We start from the raw sequence: 14,748 nt of genomic DNA on the forward strand, positions 1-14,748 counted from the left end.
AGTTTGGCTACTGTATGTTAAAGATCTAGGGACATTGTAAACTCACTGAGAATAGATACATTTATATCTTTGATGTTTCTTTAAAACCATATTTACAGTGTGGAAGTTTAGCATATATTTCTTGATTGAGTGATTATGTCCATTTGCATGAAGATCTCTAACAACTTCAACAGTAATACTCCAAAGTATTTATGAAATCAAGAACTTTTCATTTTGCCGTTAATGGACTATGAGGACCTTATATTCTCCTTCATTTAACCTCAGTATTTTTTTCTATCTCAGTGAGAGCTTTTTCAGAGCCTGGATAGCTCAGTCGGTAGAGCATCAGACTTTTAATCTGAGGGTCCAGGGTTCAAGTCCCTGTTCAGGCAGCAGTCCTTTTACAAGAAACAGTTTCTTAGTTTCCTCTTAAATTGACATGTCAATAAAGGAAGCAGTAGACAGCTTTAAGTATGACATTATACTTTCAAATATGTACCTTGATGCCATCAAATTCTATTTACGTCCTTTGGAAAGTTTGGCTACTGTATGTTAAAGATCTAGGGACATTGTAAACTCACTGAGAATAGATACATTTATATCTTTGATGTTTCTTTAAAACCATATTTACAGTGTGGAAGTTTAGCATATATTTCTTAATTGAGTGATTATGTCCATTTGCATGAAGATCTCTAACAACTTCAACAGTAATACTCCAAAGTATTTATGAAATCAAGAACTTTTCATTTTGCCGTTAATGGACTATGAGGACCTTATATTCTCCTTCATTTAACCTCAGTATTTTTTTCTATCTCAGTGAGAGCTTTTTCAGAGCCTGGATAGCTCAGTCGGTAGAGCATCAGACTTTTAATCTGAGGGTCCAGGGTTCAAGTCCCTGTTCAGGCGGCAGTCCTTTTACAAGAAACAGTTTCTTAGTTTCCTCTTAAATTGACATGTCAATAAAGGAAGCAGTAGACAGCTTTAAGTATGACATTATACTTTCAAATATGTACCTTGATGCCATCAAATTCTATTTACGTCCTTTGGAAAGTTTGGCTACTGTATGTTAAAGATCTAGGGACATTGTAAACTCACTGAGAATAGATACATTTATATCTTTGATGTTTCTTTAAAACCATATTTACAGTGTGGAAGTTTAGCATATATTTCTTGATTGAGTGATTATGTCCATTTGCATGAAGATCTCTAACAACTTCAACAGTAATACTCCAAAGTATTTATGAAATCAAGAACTTTTCATTTTGCCGTTAATGGACTATGAGGACCTTATATTCTCCTTCATTTAACCTCAGTATTTTTTTCTATCTCAGTGAGAGCTGTTTCAGTGCCTGGATAGCTCAGTCGGTAGAGCATCAGACTTTTAATCTGAGGGTCCAGGGTTCAAGTCCCTGTTCAGGCGGCAGTCCTTTTACAAGAAACAGTTTCTTAGTTTCCTCTTAAATTGACATGTCAATAAAGGAAGCAGTAGACAGCTTTAAGTATGACATTATACTTTCAAATATGTACCTTAATGCCATCAAATTCTATTTACGTCCTTTGGAAAGTTTGGCTACTGTATGTTAAAGATCTAGGGACATTGTAAACTCGCTGAGAATAGATACATTTATATCTTTGATGTTTCTTTAAAACCATATTTACAGTGTGGAAGTTTAGCATATATTTCTTGATTGAGTGATTATGTCCATTTGCATGAAGATCTCTAACAACTTCAACAGTAATACTCCAAAGTATTTATGAAATCAAGAACTTTTCATTTTGCCGTTAATGGACTATGAGGACCTTATATTCTCCTTCATTTAACCTCAGTATTTTTTTCTATCTCAGTGAGAGCTTTTTCAGAGCCTGGACAGCTCAGTCGGTAGAGCATCAGACTTTTAATCTGAGGGTCCAGGGATCAAGTCCCTGTTCAGGCAGCAGTCCTTTTACAAGAAACAGTTTCTTAGTTTCCTCTTAAATTGACATGTCAATAAAGGAAGCAGTAGACAGCTTTAAGTATGACATTATACTTTCAAATATGTACCTTGATGCCATCAAATTCTATTTACGTCCTTTGGAAAGTTTGGCTACTGTATGTTAAAGATCTAGGGACATTGTAAACTCACTGAGAATAGATACATTTATATCTTTGATGTTTCTTTAAAACCATATTTACAGTGTGGAAGTTTAGCATATATTTCTTAATTGAGTGATTATGTCCATTTGCATGAAGATCTCTAACAACTTCAACAGTAATACTCCAAAGTATTTATGAAATCAAGAACTTTTCATTTTGCCGTTAATGGACTATGAGGACCTTATATTCTCCTTCATTTAACCTCAGTATTTTTTTCTATCTCAGTGAGAGCTTTTTCAGAGCCTGGATAGCTCAGTCGGTAGAGCATCAGACTTTTAATCTGAGGGTCCAGGGTTCAAGTCCCTGTTCAGGCAGCAGTCCTTTTACAAGAAACAGTTTCTTAGTTTCCTCTTAAATTGACATGTCAATAAAGGAAGCAGTAGACAGCTTTAAGTATGACATTATACTTTCAAATATGTACCTTGATGCCATCAAATTCTATTTACGTCCTTTGGAAAGTTTGGCTACTGTATGTTAAAGATCTAGGGACATTGTAAACTCACTGAGAATAGATACATTTATATCTTTGATGTTTCTTTAAAACCATATTTACAGTGTGGAAGTTTAGCATATATTTCTTGATTGAGTGATTATGTCCATTTGCATGAAGATCTCTAACAACTTCAACAGTAATACTCCAAAGTATTTATGAAATCAAGAACTTTTCATTTTGCCGTTAATGGACTATGAGGACCTTATATTCTCCTTCATTTAACCTCAGTATTTTTTTCTATCTCAGTGAGAGCTTTTTCAGAGCCTGGATAGCTCAGTCGGTAGAGCATCAGACTTTTAATCTGAGGGTCCAGGGTTCAAGTCCCTGTTCAGGCGGCAGTCCTTTTACAAGAAAAAGTTTCTTAGTTTCCTCTTAAATTGACATGTCAATAAAGGAAGCAGTAGACAGCTTTAAGTATGACATTATACTTTCAAATATGTACCTTGATGCCATCAAATTCTATTTACGTCCTTTGGAAAGTTTGGCTACTGTATGTTAAAGATCTAGGGACATTGTAAACTCGCTGAGAATAGATACATTTATATCTTTGATGTTTCTTTAAAACCATATTTACAGTGTGGAAGTTTAGCATATATTTCTTGATTGAGTGATTATGTCCATTTGCATGAAGATCTCTAACAACTTCAACAGTAATACTCCAAAGTATTTATGAAATCAAGAACTTTTCATTTTGCCGTTAATGGACTATGAGGACCTTATATTCTCCTTCATTTAACCTCAGTATTTTTTTCTATCTCAGTGAGAGCTGTTTCAGTGCCTGGATAGCTCAGTAGGTAGAGCATCAGACTTTTAATCTGAGGGTCCAGGGTTCAAGTCCCTGTTCAGGCGGCAGTCCTTTTACAAGAAACAGTTTCTTAGTTTCCTCTTAAATTGACATGTCAATAAAGGAAGCAGTAGACAGCTTTAAGTATGACATTATACTTTCAAATATGTACCTTGATGCCATCAAATTCTATTTACGTCCTTTGGAAAGTTTGGCTACTGTATGTTAAAGATCTAGGGACATTGTAAACTCACTGAGAATAGATACATTTATATCTTTGATGTTTCTTTAAAACCATATTTACAGTGTGGAAGTTTAGCATATATTTCTTGATTGAGTGATTATGTCCATTTGCATGAAGATCTCTAACAACTTCAACAGTAATACTCCAAAGTATTTATGAAATCAAGAACTTTTCATTTTGCCGTTAATGGACTATGAGGACCTTATATTCTCCTTCATTTAACCTCAGTATTTTTTTCTATCTCAGTGAGAGCTTTTTCAGATCCTGGATAGCTCAGTCGGTAGAGCATCAGACTTTTAATCTGAGGGTCCAGGGTTCAAGTCCCTGTTCAGGCGGCAGTCCTTTTACAAGAAAAAGTTTCTTAGTTTCCTCTTAAATTGACATGTCAATAAAGGAAGCAGTAGACAGCTTTAAGTATGACATTATACTTTCAAATATGTACCTTGATGCCATCAAATTCTATTTACGTCCTTTGGAAAGTTTGGCTACTGTATGTTAAAGATCTAGGGACATTGTAAACTCGCTGAGAATAGATACATTTATATCTTTGATGTTTCTTTAAAACCATATTTACAGTGTGGAAGTTTAGCATATATTTCTTGATTGAGTGATTATGTCCATTTGCATGAAGATCTCTAACAACTTCAACAGTAATACTCCAAAGTATTTATGAAATCAAGAACTTTTCATTTTGCCGTTAATGGACTATGAGGACCTTATATTCTCCTTCATTTAACCTCAGTATTTTTTTCTATCTCAGTGCGAGCTTTTTCAGAGCCTGGACAGCTCAGTCGGTAGAGCATCAGACTTTTAATCTGAGGGTCCAGGGTTCAAGTCCCTGTTCAGGCGGCAGTCCTTTTACAAGAAACAGTTTCTTAGTTTCCTCTTAAATTGACATGTCAATAAAGGAAGCAGTAGACAGCTTTAAGTATGACATTATACTTTCAAATATGTACCTTGATGCCATCAAATTCTATTTACGTCCTTTGGAAAGTTTGGCTACTGTATGTTAAAGATCTAGGGACATTGTAAACTCACTGAGAATAGATACATTTATATCTTTGATGTTTCTTTAAAACCATATTTACAGTGTGGAAGTTTAGCATATATTTCTTAATTGAGTGATTATGTCCATTTGCATGAAGATCTCTAACAACTTCAACAGTAATACTCCAAAGTATTTATGAAATCAAGAACTTTTCATTTTGCCGTTAATGGACTATGAGGACCTTATATTCTCCTTCATTTAACCTCAGTATTTTTTTCTATCTCAGTGAGAGCTTTTTCAGAGCCTGGACAGCTCAGTCGGTAGAGCATCAGACTTTTAATCTGAGGGTCCAGGGTTCAAGTCCCTGTTCAGGCGGCAGTCCTTTTACAAGAAACAGTTTCTTAGTTTCCTCTTAAATTGACATGTCAATAAAGGAAGCAGTAGACAGCTTTAAGTATGACATTATACTTTCAAATATGTACCTTGATGCCATCAAATTCTATTTACGTCCTTTGGAAAGTTTGGCTACTGTATGTTAAAGATCTAGGGACATTGTAAACTCACTGAGAATAGATACATTTATATCTTTGATGTTTCTTTAAAACCATATTTACAGTGTGGAAGTTTAGCATATATTTCTTAATTGAGTGATTATGTCCATTTGCATGAAGATCTCTAACAACTTCAACAGTAATACTCCAAAGTATTTATGAAATCAAGAACTTTTCATTTTGCCGTTAATGGACTATGAGGACCTTATATTCTCCTTCATTTAACCTCAGTATTTTTTTCTATCTCAGTGAGAGCTTTTTCAGAGCCTGGATAGCTCGGTCGGTAGAGCATCAGACTTTTAATCTGAGGGTCCAGGGTTCAAGTCCCTGTTCAGGCGGCAGTCCTTTTACAAGAAAAAGTTTCTTAGTTTTCTCTTAAATTGACATGTCAATAAAGGAAGCAGAAGACAGCTGTAAGTATGACATTATACTTTCAAATATGTACCTTGATACCATCAAATTCTATTTACGTCCTTTGGAAAGTTTGGCTACTGTATGTTAAAGATCTAGGGACATTGTAAACTCACTGAGAATAGATACATTTATATCTTTGATGTTTCTTTAAAACCATATTTACAGTGTGGAAGTTTAGCATATATTTCTTGATTGAGTGATTATGTCCATTTGCATGAAGATCTCTAACAACTTCAACAGTAATACTCCAAAGTATTTATGAAATCAAGAACTTTTCATTTTGCCGTTAATGGGCTATGAGGACCTTATATTCTCCGTCATTTAACCTCAGTATTTTTTTCTATCTCAGTGAGAGCTTTTTCAGAGCCTGGATAGCTCAGTCGGTAGAGCATCAGACTTTTAATCTGAGGGTCCAGGGTTCAAGTCCCTGTTCAGGCGGCAGTCCTTTTACAAGAAACAGTTTCTTAGTTTCCTCTTAAATTGACATGTCAATAAAGGAAGCAGTAGACAGCTTTAAGTATGACATTATACTTTCAAATATGTACCTTGATGCCATCAAATTCTATTTACGTCCTTTGGAAAGTTTGGCTACTGTATGTTAAAGATCTAGGGACATTGTAAACTCACTGAGAATAGATACATTTATATCTTTGATGTTTCTTTAAAACCATATTTACAGTGTGGAAGTTTAGCATATATTTCTTGATTGAGTGATTATGTCCATTTGCATGAAGATCTCTAACAACTTCAACAGTAATACTCCAAAGTATTTATGAAATCAAGAACTTTTCATTTTGCCGTTAATGGACTTTGAAGACCTTATATTCTCCTTCATTTAACCTCAGTATTTTTTTCTGTCTCAGTGAGAGTTTTTTTAGAGCCTGGATAGCTCAGTCGGTAGAGCATCAGACTTTTAATCTGAGGGTCCAGGGTTCAAGTCCCTGTTCAGACAGCAGTCTTTTTACAAAAAAACAGTTTCTTAGTTTCCTCTTAAATTGACATGTTAATAAAGGAAGCAGTAGACAGCTTTAAGTATGACATTATACTTTCAAATATGTACCTTGATGCCATCAAATTCTATTTACGTCCTTTGGAAAGTTTGGCTACTGTATGTTAAAGATCTAGGGACATTGTAAACTCGCTGAGAATAGATACATTTATATCTTTGATGTTTCTTTAAAACCATATTTACGGTGTGGAAGTTTAGCATATATTTCTTCATTGAGTGATTATGTCCATTTGCATGAAGATCTCTAACAACTTCAACAGTAATACTCCAAAGTATTTATGAAATCAAGAACTTTTCATTTTGCCGTTAATGGACTATGAGGACCTTATATTCTCCTTCATTTAACCTCAGTATTTTTTTCTATCTCAGTGAGAGCTTTTTCAGAGCCTGGATAGCTCAGTCGGTAGAGCATCAGACTTTTAATCTGAGGGTCCAGGGTTCAAGTCGCTGTTCAGGCGGCAGTCCTTTTACAAGAAACAGTTTCTTAGTTTCCTCTTAAATTGACATGTCAATAAAGGAAGCAGTAGACAGCTTTAAGTATGACATTATACTTTCAAATATGTACCTTGATGCCATCAAATTCTATTTACGTCCTTTGGAAAGTTTGGCTACTGTATGTTAAAGATCTAGGGACATTGTAAACTCACTGAGAATAGATACATTTATATCTTTGATGTTTCTTTAAAACCATATTTACAGTGTGGAAGTTTAGCATATATTTCTTGATTGAGTGATTATGTCCATTTGCATGAAGATCTCTAACAACTTCAACAGTAATACTCCAAAGTATTTATGAAATCAAGAACTTTTCATTTTGCCGTTAATGGACTATGAGGACCTTATATTCTCCTTCATTTAACCTCAGTATTTTTTTCTATCTCAGTGAGAGCTTTTTCAGAGCCTGGATAGCTCAGTCGGTAGCGCATCAGACTTTTAATCTGAGGGTCCAGGGTTCAAGTCCATGTTCAGGCGGCAGTCCTTTTACAAGAAACAGTTTCTTAGTTTCCTCTTAAATTGACATGTCAATAAAGGAAGCAGTAGACAGCTTTAAGTATGACATTATACTTTCAAATATGTACCTTGATGCCATCAAATTCTATTTACGTCCTTTGGAAAGTTTGGCTACTGTATGTTAAAGATCTAGGGACATTGTAAACTCACTGAGAATAGATACATTTATATCTTTGATGTTTCTTTAAAACCATATTTACAGTGTGGAAGTTTAGCATATATTTCTTAATTGAGTGATTATGTCCATTTGCATGAAGATCTCTAACAACTTCAACAGTAATACTCCAAAGTATTTATGAAATCAATAACTTTTCATTTTGCCGTTAATGGACTATGAGGACCTTATATTCTCCTTCATTTAACCTCAGTATTTTTTTCTATCTCAGTGAGAGCTTTTTCAGAGCCTGGATAGCTCAGTCGGTAGAGCATCAGACTTTTAATCTGAGGGTCCAGGGTTCAAGTCCCTGTTCAGGCGGCAGTCCTTTTACAAGAAAAAGTTTCTTAGTTTCCTCTTAAATTGACATGTCAATAAAGGAAGCAGTAGACAGCTTTAAGTATGACATTATACTTTCAAATATGTACCTTGATGCCATCAAATTCTATTTACGTCCTTTGGAAAGTTTGGCTACTGTATGTTAAAGATCTAGGGACATTGTAAACTCGCTGAGAATAGATACATTTATATCTTTGATGTTTCTTTAAAACCATATTTACAGTGTGGAAGTTTAGCATATATTTCTTGATTGAGTGATTATGTCCATTTGCATGAAGATCTCTAACAACTTCAACAGTAATACTCCAAAGTATTTATGAAATCAAGAACTTTTCATTTTGCCGTTAATGGACTATGAGGACCTTATATTCTCCTTCATTTAACCTCAGTATTTTTTTCTATCTCAGTGAGAGCTTTTTCAGAGCCTGGATAGCTCAGTCGGTAGAGCATCAGACTTTTAATCTGAGGGTCCAGGGTTCAAGTCCCTGTTCAGGCGGCAGTCCTTTTACAAGAAACAGTTTCTTAGTTTCCTCTTAAATTGACATGTCAATAAAGGAAGCAGTAGACAGCTTTAAGTATGACATTATACTTTCAAATATGTACCTTGATGCCATCAAATTCTATTTACGTCCTTTGGAAAGTTTGGCTACTGTATGTTAAAGATCTAGGGACATTGTAAACTCACTGAGAATAGATACATTTATATCTTTGATGTTTCTTTAAAACCATATTTACAGTGTGGAAGTTTAGCATATATTTCTTAATTGAGTGATTATGTCCATTTGCATGAAGATCTCTAACAACTTCAACAGTAATACTCCAAAGTATTTATGAAATCAAGAACTTTTCATTTTGCCGTTAATGGACTATGAGGACCTTATATTCTCCTTCATTTAACCTCAGTATTTTTTTCTATCTCAGTGAGAGCTTTTTCAGAGCCTGGATAGCTCAGTCGGTAGAGCATCAGACTTTTAATCTGAGGGTCCAGGGTTCAAGTCCCTGTTCAGGCGGCAGTCCTTTTACAAGAAACAGTTTCTTAGTTTCCTCTTAAATTGACATGTCAATAAAGGAAGCAGTAGACAGCTTTAAGTATGACATTATACTTTCAAATATGTACCTTGATGCCATCAAATTCTATTTACGTCCTTTGGAAAGTTTGGCTACTGTATGTTAAAGATTAGAGATGAGCGAACACTAAAATGCTCGGGTACTCGTTATTCGAGACGAACTTTTCCCGATGCTCGAGTGCTCGTCTCGAATAACGAACCCCATTGAAGTCAATGGGAGACTCGAGCATTTTTCAAGGGGACCAAGGCTCTGCACAGGGAAGCTTGGCCAAACACCTGGGAACCTCAGAAAAGGATGGAAACACCACGGAAATGGACAGGAAACAGCAGGGGCAGCATGCATGGATGCCTCTGAGGCTGCTTAATCGCACCATTATGCCGAAATTATGGGCAACAGCATGGCCATGACAGAGTGACAGAATGAAGCTAGATAGCATGTAAAACATCCAATAATTGACCCTGACACTATAGGGGACGGCATGCAGAGGCAGAGGCAGCGGCAGCAGGCTAGAGAGTGGCATGGCGACATACCCTAATTGGACTCAGGCTTCAAACCAATGGGTGTCAGAGAGGAACCAAAGGAGGTGAGCAAGAAGCGCTCAAATAATATCGGTACATGATAAAAGTTTGCCAGTATATTTTGTGGATTACACAGCAGGGTGGCGACAAAGTTAACATGGAAGCCATGAAAACAACCCAAAATTCTGCCTGACACAGCTCGTTTGATAAGGGGACCATGTATGCTTACAGTTCATGCCAGTCGCTGCACTGGCTGCCAGTCTCCTTTCGAATACAGTTTAAAATAATAATAACCCTCATCCATAAAGCTCTGTATAATGCTGCACCCCCCTACCTCTCCTCTCTTATCTCAGTCTATCGCCCAACCCGTGCTCTTAGATCCGCCAGTGATCTTAGATTAACCTCTACCCTAGTGCGGAGCTCCCACTCGCGTCTCCAAGACTTCTCTAGAGCTGCACCAATTCTATGGAATGCTCTGCCCTGGACTATCAGACTAATACCTAACCTCCAAAGTTTCAAACGTGCTCTTAAAACCCATTTCTTTAGGCAAGCCTATAACACTCATTAACTGCATGAAGTTTTAACTCTTCTACTAACCCGTCCTGTGTCGTCCTCCCATCTGTTATCCAGCAACCAACAGGCACCAGACTTCTCTGCAGTCCCATTCACCCTGGACCTGGTATATAAGATGACGGCTGAGTGGTTCAAGCGACAGCAATTCCATTTATTATATTTTGTTCTATTCCCTAAGAAGAATGGCTTGACCGTTAAATATTCTTTTACCTCGTGTTACCCCATCATCTTCATAAACCGTAAGCTCTGGCGAGCAGGGACCTCACTCCTGTTGTTCCATACAAATGTTGTGCTCTGTTACAATACATTTGTATTTGTTTCCTATGATTTGTAAAGCGCTACGGAATATGATGGCGCTATATAAATAAAGACTATTATTATTATTATTATGGAGGCAGTGAACTAGTAGTAGATTAAAGGTGCTGCAACTATGTTAGTTGGATCTTGGGATGGAGCTGGCGCTCTGCAGCCAGGCGAGCTTTTGCCAATCCAAGCCCCTGTCTCTAGGCTACTCCCCAAACAGCACTTCTAAGAACCTTTTGTATAAGATCAAGTGTAGTAGCGTTCTTATAAGTTTAGGATATGGCGGGTGAGGGGAATGTAAACAGATGCGCAAGAAGCGCTGAAATAATATCCCTAAATGGTAAAAGTTTGCAAGTATATTTTGTGGATTACACAGCAGGGTGGCGACAAAGTTAACAACTTTGATGTGGAATGCCCTGTAATAGCTCTTGGGCGGTGTGCCTTTTATCGCCTAGGCTCAGCAGTTTCAGCACCGCCTGCTGTCGCTTAGCGACGGCACTGCTGCTGTGCCTAGAGCTACCGACTGATGGCGCCATGCCCACGGATGGTAATTCGGAGGAGGAGGAGGTGGAGGAGGGGTGGAAGGAGGTATAGTAGGCCTTTGAGACCTGGACCGAGGTAGGCCCCGCAATTCTCTGCGTCGGCAGTATATGACCAGCCCCAGGGTCAGACTCGGTCCCAGCCTGCACCAAGTTAAGTGTAGTAGCGTTCTTATAAGTTTGGGATATGGCGGGTGAGGGGAATGTAAACAGATGCGCAAGAAGCGCATGATGCGCATGGAGCTGGCGCTCCGCTGCCAGACGAGCTTTCGCCAATTCAAGCCCCTGTCTCTAGGCTACTCCCCAAACAGCACTTCTAAGAACCTTTTGTATAAGATCAAGTGTAGTAGCGTTCTTATAAGTTTAGGATATGGCGGGTGAGGGGAATGTAAACAGATGCGCAAGAAGCGCTGAAATAATATCCCTAAATGGTAAAAGTTTGCCAGTATATTTTGTGGATAACACAGCAGGGTGGCGACAAAGTTAACAACTTTGATGTGTAATCCATGAAAACAACCCAAATTTCTGCCTGACACACCTCGTTTGATAAAGGGACGATGTATGGAGGCAGCTATATGGACGACTTTTGGAGGTAGCAATGGAGACAACGTGTGGAGGCTGCTATGGAGACAATTTAATTTGGATAGTGCCTGTATGTGGCAGTCCCAAACATTTTTCAAACCAGAGGAGCAGGTAGGTGGCCCTCCAGTAAAATGGAATAGATTGAGTGCCTGTATGTGGCAGTCCCAAAAATGTTTCAAACCAGAGGAGCAGGTAGGTGGCCCTGCAGTAAAATGGAATAGATTGAGTGCCTGTATGTGGCAGTCCCAAAAATTTTTCAAACCAGAGGAGCAGGTAGGTGGCCCTCCAGTAAAATGGAATAGATTGAGTGCCTGTATGTGGCAGTCCCAAAAATGTTTCAAACCAGAGGAGCAGGTAGGTGGCCCTGCAGTAAAATGGAATAGATTGAGTGCCTGTATGTGGCAGTCCCAAAAATGTTTCAAACCAGAGGAGCAGGTAGGTGGCCCTGCAGTAAAATGGAATAGATTGAGTGCCTGTATGTGGCAGTCCCAAAAACGTTTCAAACCAGAGGAGCAGGTAGGTGGCCCTGCAGTAAAATGGAATAGATTGAGTGCCTGTATGTGGCAGTCCCAAAAATTTTTCAAACCAGAGGAGCAGGTAGGTGGCCCTCCAGTAAAATGGAATAGATTGAGTGCCTGTATGTGGCAGTCCCAAAAATGTTTCAAACCAGAGGAGCAGGTAGGTGGCCCTGCAGTAAAATGGAATAGATTGAGTGCCTGTATGTGGCAGTCCCAAAAATGTTTCAAACCAGAGGAGCAGGTAGGTGGCCCTGCAGTAAAATGGAATAGATTGAGTGCCTGTATGTGGCAGTCCCAAAAATTTTTCAAACCAGAGGAGCAGGTAGGTGGCCCTCCAGTAAAATGGAATAGATTGAGTGCCTGTATGTGGCAGTCCCAAAAATGTTTCAAACCAGAGGAGCAGGTAGGTGGCCCTGCAGTAAAATGGAATAGATTGAGTGCCTGTATGTGGCAGTCCCAAAAATGTTTCAAACCAGAGGAGCAGGTAGGTGGCCCTGCAGTAAAATGGAATAGATTGAGTGCCTGTATGTGGCAGTCCCAAAAACGTTTCAAACCAGAGGAGCAGGTAGGTGGCCCTGCAGTAAAATGGAATAGATTGAGTGCCTGTATGTGGCAGTCCCAAAAATTTTTCAAACCAGAGGAGCAGGTAGGTGGCCCTCCAGTAAAATGGAATAGATTGAGTGCCTGTATGTGGCAGTCCCAAAAATGTTTCAAACCAGAGGAGCAGGTAGGTGGCCCTGCAGTAAAATGGAATAGATTGAGTGCCTGTATGTGGCAGTCCCAAAAATTTTTCAAACCAGAGGAGCAGGTAGGTGGCCCTCCAGTAAAATGGAATAGATTGAGTGCCTGTATGTGGCAGTCCCAAAAATGTTTCAAACCAGAGGAGCAGGTAGGTGGCCCTGCAGTAAAATGGAATAGATTGAGTGCCTGTATGTGGCACTCACAAAAATTGTTTCAAACAGAGGACCGGGTAGGTGGCCCTCCAGAAAAATTAAATGCATGAAGTACTATAGCAAGAGCCAGTGGGCCCTGTCAAAAAATAGCCATTTTCCTCTGCTTTACTGTACAAAGAGGAGGAGAAGGAGGAAAATGAGGAGGAGGAGGAGTGGATCAATTATTCAGGTTGAGCTTCCTTCACCTGGTGGAGATTGGAAATTCTGAGAAATCCAGCCTTTATTCATTTTAATAAGCGTCAGCCTGTCAGCGCTGTCAGTCGACAGGCGTGTACGCTTATCGGTGATGATGCCACCAGCTGCACTGAAAACCCGCTCGGACAAGACGCTAGCGGCAGGGCAGGCAAGAACCTCCAAGGCGTACAGCGCCAGTTCGTGCCACATGTCCAGCTTTGAAACCCAGTAGTTGTAGGGAGCTGTGTGATCATTTAGGACGATGGTATGGTCAGCTACGTACTCCCTCACCATCTTTCTGTAAAGATCAGCCCTACTCTGCCGAGACTGGGGACAGGTGACAGTGTCTTGCTGGGGTGACATAAAGCTGGCAAAAGCCTTGTAAAGCGTACCCTTGCCAGTGCTGGACAAGCTGCCTGCTCGCCTACTCTCCCTCGCTACTTGTCCCGCAGAACTACGCACTCTGCCGCTAGCGCTGTCAGAAGGGAAATACTGTTTCAGCTTGTGCACCAGGGCCTGCTGGTATTCATGCATTCTCACACTCCTTTCCTCTGCAGGGATGAGAGTGGAAAGATTTTGCTTGTACCGTGGGTCCAGGAGAGTGAACACCCAGTAATCGGTGCTGGAATAAATTCTTTGAACGCGAGGGTCACGGGATAGGCAGCCTAGCATGAAATCTGCCATATGCGCCAGAGTACCAACGCGTAAGAATTCACTCCCCTCACTGGCCTGACTGTCCATTTCCTCCTCCTCCAACTCCTCCAACTCCTCTTCTTCTGCCCATACACGCTGAACAGTAAAGGACTCAACAATGGTCCCCTCTTGTGTCTCACCAACATTCTCCTCCTCTTCCTCCTCATCCTCCTCCACCTCCACCTCCTCCGATATGCGCTGAGAAACAGACCTGAGGGTGCTTTGGCTATCAACAAGGGAATATTCTTCCCCTGTCTCTTGTGACGAGCGCAAAGCTTCCGACTTCATGCTGACCAGAGAGTTTTTCAACAGGCCAAGCAGCGGGATGGTGAGGCTGATGATGGCGGCATCGCCACTGACCATCTGTGTTGACTCCTCAAAGTTACTCAGCACCTGACAGATATCAGACATCCACGTCCACTCCTCATTGTAGACTTGAGGAAGCTGACTGACCTGACTACCAGTTCTGGTGGAAGTTGACATCTGGCAGTCTACAATCGCTCTGCGCTGCTGGTAAACTCTGGATAACATGGTCAGTGTTGAATTCCACCTCGTGGGCACGTCGCACAACAGTCGGTGAGCGGGCAGTTGGAGGCGGCGCTGCGCTGCCCTGAGAGTGGCAGCATCTGGGCTGGACTTCCTGAAATGCGCACAGATGCGGCGCACCTTCGTGAGCAAATCAGACAGATTGGGGTATGTCTTGAGGAAACGCTGAACTATCAGATTT

The 14,748-nt window shown here is 39.7% G+C and overlaps 9 non-coding genes across 9 annotated transcripts; all 9 read left to right on the top strand.

Annotated features, from left to right (window-relative positions):
• Positions 1-298: 298 nt before the first annotated feature.
• Positions 299-371, top strand: TRNAK-UUU (transfer RNA lysine (anticodon UUU)). Its single transcript has one exon. It is a non-coding gene; the product is annotated as a tRNA-Lys (tRNA).
• Positions 372-812: 441 nt separating this feature from the next.
• TRNAK-UUU (transfer RNA lysine (anticodon UUU)) lies at positions 813-885 on the top strand. Its single transcript has one exon. It is a non-coding gene; the product is annotated as a tRNA-Lys (tRNA).
• A 441-nt stretch (positions 886-1,326) lies between these two features.
• On the top strand, positions 1,327-1,399 carry TRNAK-UUU (transfer RNA lysine (anticodon UUU)). Its single transcript has one exon. It is a non-coding gene; the product is annotated as a tRNA-Lys (tRNA).
• A 955-nt stretch (positions 1,400-2,354) lies between these two features.
• On the top strand, positions 2,355-2,427 carry TRNAK-UUU (transfer RNA lysine (anticodon UUU)). Its single transcript has one exon. It is a non-coding gene; the product is annotated as a tRNA-Lys (tRNA).
• Positions 2,428-2,868: 441 nt separating this feature from the next.
• TRNAK-UUU (transfer RNA lysine (anticodon UUU)) lies at positions 2,869-2,941 on the top strand. Its single transcript has one exon. It is a non-coding gene; the product is annotated as a tRNA-Lys (tRNA).
• Positions 2,942-5,952: 3,011 nt separating this feature from the next.
• On the top strand, positions 5,953-6,025 carry TRNAK-UUU (transfer RNA lysine (anticodon UUU)). The gene has a single exon. It is a non-coding gene; the product is annotated as a tRNA-Lys (tRNA).
• A 1,984-nt stretch (positions 6,026-8,009) lies between these two features.
• On the top strand, positions 8,010-8,082 carry TRNAK-UUU (transfer RNA lysine (anticodon UUU)). Its single transcript has one exon. It is a non-coding gene; the product is annotated as a tRNA-Lys (tRNA).
• A 441-nt stretch (positions 8,083-8,523) lies between these two features.
• On the top strand, positions 8,524-8,596 carry TRNAK-UUU (transfer RNA lysine (anticodon UUU)). The gene has a single exon. It is a non-coding gene; the product is annotated as a tRNA-Lys (tRNA).
• Positions 8,597-9,037: 441 nt separating this feature from the next.
• TRNAK-UUU (transfer RNA lysine (anticodon UUU)) lies at positions 9,038-9,110 on the top strand. The gene has a single exon. It is a non-coding gene; the product is annotated as a tRNA-Lys (tRNA).
• Positions 9,111-14,748: the final 5,638 nt, after the last annotated feature.

This window comes from Engystomops pustulosus, chromosome 1 (genome assembly GCF_040894005.1).
Source record: "Engystomops pustulosus chromosome 1, aEngPut4.maternal, whole genome shotgun sequence".
Classification (NCBI taxonomy): Eukaryota; Metazoa; Chordata; class Amphibia; order Anura; family Leptodactylidae; genus Engystomops; species Engystomops pustulosus.